Here is an 8,240-nt window from a genome sequence, read left to right as displayed (position 1 = left end):
TGCAACAGCTGAGGGCAACTATTCAGACACCTGAGAAATATCAGGGGAAAGCAGATTCGGTGGAATTAGGGGGCTGTTGCCAAACTTGACTAACACTTTGAAAAAGCTAAAGGCTGAGAGCAATTAAGAGTTAAGCGTGGGGGCTTCCCTGGTGGCGCAGTGGTTGAGAATCCGCCTGCTAATGCAGGGGACGCGGGTTCGAGCCCTGGTCCGGGAGGATCCCACATGCCGTGGAGCGGCTGGGCCCGTGAGCCACAACTACTGAGCCTGCGCGTCTGGAGCCTGTGCTCCGCAACAAGAGAGGCCGCGATAGTGAGAGGCCCGCGCACCGTGATGAAGAGTGGCCCCCGCTTGCCACAGCTAGAGAAAGCCCTCGCACAGAAACGAAGACCCAACACGGCCAAAAATAAATTAATTAATCAATAAACTCCTACCCCCAACATCTTTAAAAAAAAAAAAAGAGTTAAGTGTGAAATAATTGAAGTATAGTTGATTTACAATGTTGTGCTGAAAGGAGGTCCCTGAGTCCTGTAGCAGGAAGGCAGACAAGGTGGAGAACCTCAGAGCAGCCAAGTTCCAAAGAAGATTAAACTTGGGGAATTCCCAGGCGATCCAGTGGTTAGGACTCCGCGCTTTCACTGCCAAGGGCCCGGGTTCAATCCCCGGTTGATCCCTGGTCGGGGAACTAGGATCCCGCAAGCCGCATGGCGCTACCAAAAAAAAAAAAGCCTTGAAATGATCAAGGCTACAGCAAAGAAGATTAAACTCAACCTAAGTAGCTCTGTGTCAAGATCATACTCTGATGGGGAGAGGATGGCACCCTGACGTTTCAGATGGGACATCTGAGTTGATGCACCCCGAATCTGAAATCCCTAGATTGTCTTGAACGCTCTGAGCCTGCAGAAGTGACCCATTCTTCCCTATTAAGAACTAATGCTCCACTATTACTTGAAGAAATGCAGAGATCTCTGCTCTGCAAAACATTACACAACCCCTCCAGGATCTGCCCCCACCTCCCCTTCTGACCACTAGACCTACTAATTAGGGGTCGTCACACCATGACTGGGCCAAGGCAGTGCTGGACTTGATAAGGAAGGAAAGGAACTATAGCCCTTGGGTCCTGGCAGGAGCCAGGAGAGCACAGGTGGGACTGGATTTTGAAGGTGCGTCATCCAAAGTCCACGGGGGAGCAGGGAGAGACACGTGAGGTTGGAATGATTGGAGAGCTTATCAATGTGAGAGCACTTTCCTGGGATGCAAGATTCCCTAGCAAGGACCACGAGAGATGGTGCAAAAATTCTGCTAGAAGCATGGAAAACGTCATGGTGGAAAGGGGACTTAAAGGGCTCTGCAAAGTGGGCGAGCTAGAGTGAACGTGCTAAAGCCCCAAGGCAGGGAAAACTGGTGGAGGACTATGTTGGGTAAGGGGCGGACACACCACTTACCCAAGCAGCAGGGAATGTGTGCATGAGAGGAGCTCCAGCATCACTGAGATGATGGGTGAGGCTCCCCTCTGGGCGCTGGGCTGCTGGTAGGATCAGCTCTTGTAGCACAAGGGTCACTGACAGCAATGAGGGCAAGAGAACCCAAAAGAAATAGAGGTCTAGTGGTGACATTTACCCATCTGAAGAGAGGTGGATGCACTCGTTATAACGGGTGGTCCGGTCAGAGTGGCCCCAGGTGACCTGGCCTACAGCAGGTCCTCGAGAACAAGGGGTTCCCTGGAGGCAAAATAGAGGGGCAGCCAACAAATGTTACACTCAATCTGTACAATCAAAGAAATCAAGAATGGATAATCAGCCTAAGGGCAATCCTCCCAACCGAAAAAAATGTCATGACTCCTTGCCCAGTTTCTGGAGGTAAGTCAGTTTTTAGACCAGGAACCCAATGACTGAAGGAGAAATCAAGCCTCCAGGATGAGCCTGTAACATAAAGCAAGAATATCTAGTAATCATCCCCCCAGTCCTTCTCCAAAGATACCGTGGGGAAAGAGGCTACCCAAGTAAGTCTAAGACATTGGACTGGGTCCACCTTGATATAGATATGCTGAGCTCTGATGTGTCATGGCGGTCCTCCATTGGAGTGGGGACATACAGGCCAGGTAACAGATGGAATGCTGGCCCAAGCCTGGCTTACAGTGGATCCACTGGATCCACAGATTCACCCAGTGGTCATTTCCCCACTCCCCAAAGTGTAATTAGAGACTTAGTAATTGTCACAAGCCCCACTTTGACTCCTTGGCCTGTGGGGTGAGAGCTTTTGTAGTGGGGCAGGCAAAGAGGAAGCCTCTGAGACTGCCCTCTGTCTGCTTCCAAGACAGTATATAAAAAACAATATTGCATGCAAGAGGGAGGAGATATGGGGATATATGTATATGTATAGCTGATTCACTTTGTTATACAGCAGAAACTAACACACCATTGTAAAGCAATTATACTCCAATAATGATGTTAAAAAAAAGCAAAAAACAATATCGCATCCCAATTGGGGGAGGGGGAGGGTGGCGGCAGATATTGGAGCTACCTTTTTTTTGGCCGCACTGTGGGGCTTACAAGAGTTCCCCGACTAGGGATTGAACCCAGGCCCTCGGCAGTGAAAGCGCAGAGTCCTAACCACTGGACCGCCAGGGAATTCCCATGGTGCTACCTTTTAAAAGCTAAAGGATCTAAGGGTAGTGGTCCTCATTATAGCTCTGTTGAACTGACCAGTTTGCCCCTGCAAAGATGAGACAGTTGGAATGGATAACAGTGTACATTCACAGTCTTGCCCCAGAAATACATTAACTCTCCAGGCCTCTGTCCAATTATAGGCCCCAAAGATCTGGATTGGCCCCACATCCTGCAAAATATATCGGTCTGCCATATCAATAACTTCGTGCTCATCAGAATGAATGAACAAGAAGTGGCTAGTACATTGTGGGCCTGAGTAAGACCCATGCACTCCAAAGATTAGGAGGGTGAACCCAGTGAGGTTTGAGGAGCCTGTCATAACAATAAAACTTTTAGGAGCTGCAATGGTCTGGAGCATGCCAGGGCAACCAAAGCATAGGACAAATAATGGTATCTTGCACCTTCCACCTCAAAGAAGGAAGTATAATTCTTGGTAGGCCTCCTTGGGTTCTGAAGGCACCGTCCACATACATGTGGTCTGGACTACTCCAGACCACATACCAGGAGACATGAAAAGCTGCTGGCTTTGATTCAGTTCAGAGATGGAAAGGACTTTGCAGCATGTCCAGGCTATGATGCAAGAGGTGCCACCTCAGGCTGTACGACCCAGAGGATCCTATGGTATTGGAGGTATCAGCACTGGGAAAAGATACCATGTAGAGTTTTTGGCAAGCCCCAAGGGAAGGATTACAATGCAGACTCTTAAGGTTCTGTCACAAGGCCATGCCATATGGAAAATTATAAATCCTTTGAAAAGCTGTTCCTAGCATGCTATGGGCCCTGGTATAGACCGACCATGGGACACCAAGTGAAAATGCAGCCATAACTGCCTGTCTTAGTCTGTCCGGGTTGCTATAATAAAATACCATAAACTGGATAGTTTATAAACAGCAAATATTTATTTCTCACAGTGCTAGAAGCTGGGAAGTCCAAGATCATGGCACCAGCATGCCTGGGTGAAGACACTCTTTCTAGTTCATAACCAGCATTTTCTCACCATGTCCTTATGTGGTGGAAGGGGCCAGGGATCTTTCTGGAGCCTCTTTTATAAGGCACTAATCTCATTCATGAGGGCCCCACCCTTATGACTTAAGAATCTCCCAGAGGTCCCACCTCCTAATGACATCATGTCTGGGGGTCAAGGTTTCAACATATGAATTTGGCAGGACATAAACATTCAGACTGTAGCGCTGCCCATCATGAGCTGAGTTCTGTCAGACCCACCAAGTCAGAAGGTCAAGTGGACCCAGCAGCATCCATCATAAGACAAAAGTGGAACATCTAAGACCAAGTATGAGCAGGATGAGAAGCCATAAGCAAGGTGTGCGAGCAGGTAGCCTAGACTACCTTGTTATCCACCGCTGTTGCACCGAGGCCTCTCCATTGATTCACACCTACGGCCACATGGTGAGGGGTATGACCAGCTGATGAAAGACCAGCTTTGCTCACAGAGGTGTTGGCTTGGTATGTGGAAGCAAGTTAAGAAAATAAGTCGTGCCTGCACTGCAGCCCCCCTCAGGATTGACCCTGAGAGAGCATGGTAGACTGAAATTCTTCCAATGGGTAGAGCTGTAGACCTTTGAGCAGAGCACCTGCGATCCTCTTTGATGGAAATAGAAGCCCAATAGAAACCTAATAGGGTTTCTAGTTGGGAGACTAGAAGGAGATTGATTAGAAGCTAGGCTATCTGGGGCAATCATGTGGGTGGGACATGGCACAAAGTGTGAAGCTTTCTTTCTCACTGGAGAGCATCCATCATAGAAGAGGCACTAAACAACCAAGTCAACAGAATGCCTTGGCCAAGTGACATCAACCAGCTCCTGTCATCGACCTCTTCACTGCCGGCACAAGTGGCAGGGTGGAGGCTATGAAGAAGTCTAACAGCATGGGATCTCACCCAGCAAGGCTAAGTCCTACGCACAGTGCCATTCCTTGAGGACACCAACCTACAGATCCAAGTTGACCACACTGCAACCCTTTCATCCTGAAAGGAGCAGTGGTTCATTTTCTTAGGAGTAAACATATATTCTGGGTACAGATTTGCTTTTCCTGCCCACAGGGCCTAAGCCAGACAACTATACAAGGGCTTACAGAGTATTTGATGCACCCACACAGGGTCCCACAAAACACTGTGTCAGCAATGGATGTATGAGGGGAGGCAAATGACAGTAATTTGCACTGGTCATAACACTTCCTATATCACCCTGAATCTGCCAATCTGATAAAGCAATGGAAGGGCCTGTTACAAGCACAGCTAAAGCACCAGCTCGGAGTTAATATTTTGCAAAGATGGGGTGCCGTTTTCCAGAGCAAAGCATACACTTTAAATCAACAATAGGTCGACATGGGTCTACTTGTGTGTGGTCGGTAGAATAACAACCCGTTCCCCCAGAGACGTCCATGTCTTAATTCCCAGAACCTGTGAATATGTTCCCTTTACTTGGCAAAAGGGACTTTGCAGGTGTGATTAAATTAAGGATCTTGAGATGGGGAGATTATCCTGGATTACCTGGGTGGGGACAATGTCCTTCTAAGTGAAAGAGGGAAGCAAGAGAGCATCAGAGCGATGCAGTGTGAGGAAGATTCAACCAGCCACAGCTGGCTTTGATAATGGAAAGAACCATGAGACTAGGAATGAGCCAGGCTCTAGGGGCTGGAAAAGGCAAGGAGATGGCTTTTCCCCTAGAATCTCCAGAAAGAATGCAGCTTGATTTTTAGCCCAATGAGATACGTTTCAGACTCTGACATCCTGAACTGTAAGATAATAAATTAATTTTGTTCTAACTCACCAAGTTTGGGGTAATTTATTACAACAGCGATTGGAAATGAATACACTGTGTAGCAGGTCAGATGGGTCTGGGAACCAAGGAGTGGAAGTAAGAGTGTCCTGCTTGCCATCACTCCTAGCCACCCACTTGGGAAATTTGTGCTTCCCACAATCTTGGGCTCTAAGGGTTTAGAGAGCCTGGTTCTAATAAAGAATGCTTCTGTCAAGGACCACAGTAAGAGTTCTGTGAATTATGGCTATAGATGCTCCCTGGACACTTGAGGACACTTGAGGCTCCTCGTGCCAAGGGACCAGCAAGAAAGAAGATTCACCATCTTGGCAGGGGTAATGGACCCTGATCATAAGAAAGAGGTAGCATTTTTCTTATACAGTTGGGAGCAGGGAGAGATAGATTTGGTGCCTGGCTAATCCACTTGCTTGTTGGTATTTCCCAGCCCAGTTTTGACAGTAAATGGGCAAGGGCAGCAACTCTGGCCTGAGAAGGCCATGTTTGCCAGGGTCTCAGACCCCTCAGGGATGAGGGTCTGGTTACTCCACCAGGTAAGCCACTGAGACCAGAACAGTCGTGGAGGGAATCCAGAACTGATAACGAAGGCAAGGGAAGATGAGTATCGATTGTAGCCTCAAGACCAACTGCAGCAGTGGAGGCTGTAGTTAACCCTCACTAACCCTCTCTTCTAAATTCCCCCAGGCAGAGGCACACCAGAATCCTGGAGGAGCTGCTCCCTGCATGTTTATGAAAAAGTAGAGCCTGGTCATGCAAGGGATGGACTGTGTCGGACATTTCTTGCACCACCAAATCCCCGTTCAGTAGGAAAGAACTTATTCCCCCAACTTCTGGGAGTGTTGCCTGCAGAAAGCCTTTGAGCCATCAGCTCCCTTCAGAGAATGCCTCGGGTGAAAAGAGACGCCTTGCCCAAGGTTACACCCCACATCCAAAGACACATCCAGCCACCAATATGGCGGCACAGAAGCACAGCACACTTGCCCCATGTGGGGGACAACTCTGAGCTCCTTGTGGGGTCAGCTGAGACCTCTGTAGAGACTGATAAGAGCTCAGCTTCTCCCTCTGCCCACGCCTTCCTTGCCCTCCCTTTCACAAATGTTGATGCAAAAGCACTCTGTAAGAAACCTCCTTTGATAATCTCCACCTCAGAGCCTGCTTCCAGGGAGGAGCCCTCCCTGAGGGGGAGCAGGGAAGTGGGACCCTGAGGTGGGCCAGTCCACATGCACCACTGAGGGTGGTGTTATCTTCTCTTAGAGCAAGGGAAGACTTGGCAAGGTTTAAGCAAGCGGTTACACGATCTTTTGAAAAGATCCTTCTGGCTGGCATGAGGAAAATAAATTGTGAGGGCAAGACTGACAGCAATGAGGACAGAAGGATAGTCCTTCAAGCATCCAGATGAGATGAGAAGGCGGCTGGACCAGGGTGGTGCAGGTGGTGATAGAGAAACGTGGATGGGTAATTAGATAGTCCCTGGTGATGGACGGGGATGGGAAATGGAGAAGAGGATCAAGGAGAAGGAGGTTCGTGGATGACTCCCAGGTTCTGGCTTGCACAAGTGAGTGGCAGGGAAGATGGGGAAACCAGGGGGAGGCCAGGTTTGAAGTGGGGGGGGGCAAGATCATGAGTCTGAGTCAGGATATGTTGAGTCTGAGGAACCTCTGAGACATCCCCCGGGAGGCATCAAGTGGGCAGGCAGCGGGACCTGCAGGTGGGAGGAGGCGTAAAGCTGTGAGTCACTGTCATGCAGAACTGCTGTGAGGAGATTACGGAGGGATAACCTGTGAGAGGAGAGGAGGAGGAGGCCTGGGAATGGCCAGATAGGGAGGCTGAGCCAGCAAACAAAACTGAAAAGCAGTGGGCTGAGTAAGAGGGGAAAGAGACACGTGCGTGGTTTGCTCTGCAGATGTCAGGTGCAGCAGCCAGTCCAGGGGCAGTTATGCTACATGAACGAATATCCCTAAGATCTCAAAGGCTGCAAAAGACTGAAGTTTATTTCTCCCTCACTCTATGGGGCCAACGTGGGTTAGCAGGGTCTCTGCTCATCATGGTCACTTGGGAACTGGGTTGATAGAGGCTCCATCTCAAAACCAGCTTCCACAACTGCCCAGGCAGGGAAGGCATGTGGTGTGGCACACAGCTCCTCGGGCTTGTTTTGGGGGCCTCCCCTAACCTCAGAGGGGGCAGGGAGGGAGTTCACAGACGAAGAGAGCTGGGAGCTCTTGGGCGGCACAGATCACCATCAAGCTGAGGAAGGGGAGGAGTGGCTGGCTGAGCGAAAGGCTGCTGAGAGGTGGAGAGACGTGAGGGCTGAGAAATGGAGGTGATGTAGGTCCTTGGTGACCCGAGAAAGAGCTCTGTGGTGGCTTTAAGGGATTAAAGGCCAGAAGCATCCCACTCCTGGGCATATATCTGGAGAAAACCATAATCCGAAAAGATACATGCATCCCAATGTTCATCGCAGCGCTGTTTACAATAGCCAGGACATGGAAGCAACCTAAATGTCCATAGATGGATGAATGGGTAAAGAAGATGTGGTACATACATACAATGGAATATTACTCAGCCATAAAAAAGGAATGAAATAAGGCCGTTTGCAGCAACATGGATGGACCTAGAGATTATCATACTAACTGACGTAAGTCAGACAGAGAAAGACAAATATCATATGTTATCGCTTGTATGTGGAATCTAAAAATATGGTACAAATGAACTTATTTACAAAACAGAAATAGAATCACAGATGTAGAAAACAAATTTATGATTACCAGGGGGTAAG

This window comes from Phocoena sinus, chromosome 19, assembly GCF_008692025.1.
Source record: "Phocoena sinus isolate mPhoSin1 chromosome 19, mPhoSin1.pri, whole genome shotgun sequence".
Taxonomy (NCBI): Eukaryota; Metazoa; Chordata; class Mammalia; order Artiodactyla; family Phocoenidae; genus Phocoena; species Phocoena sinus.
This window is presented reverse-complemented; position numbering follows the sequence as displayed.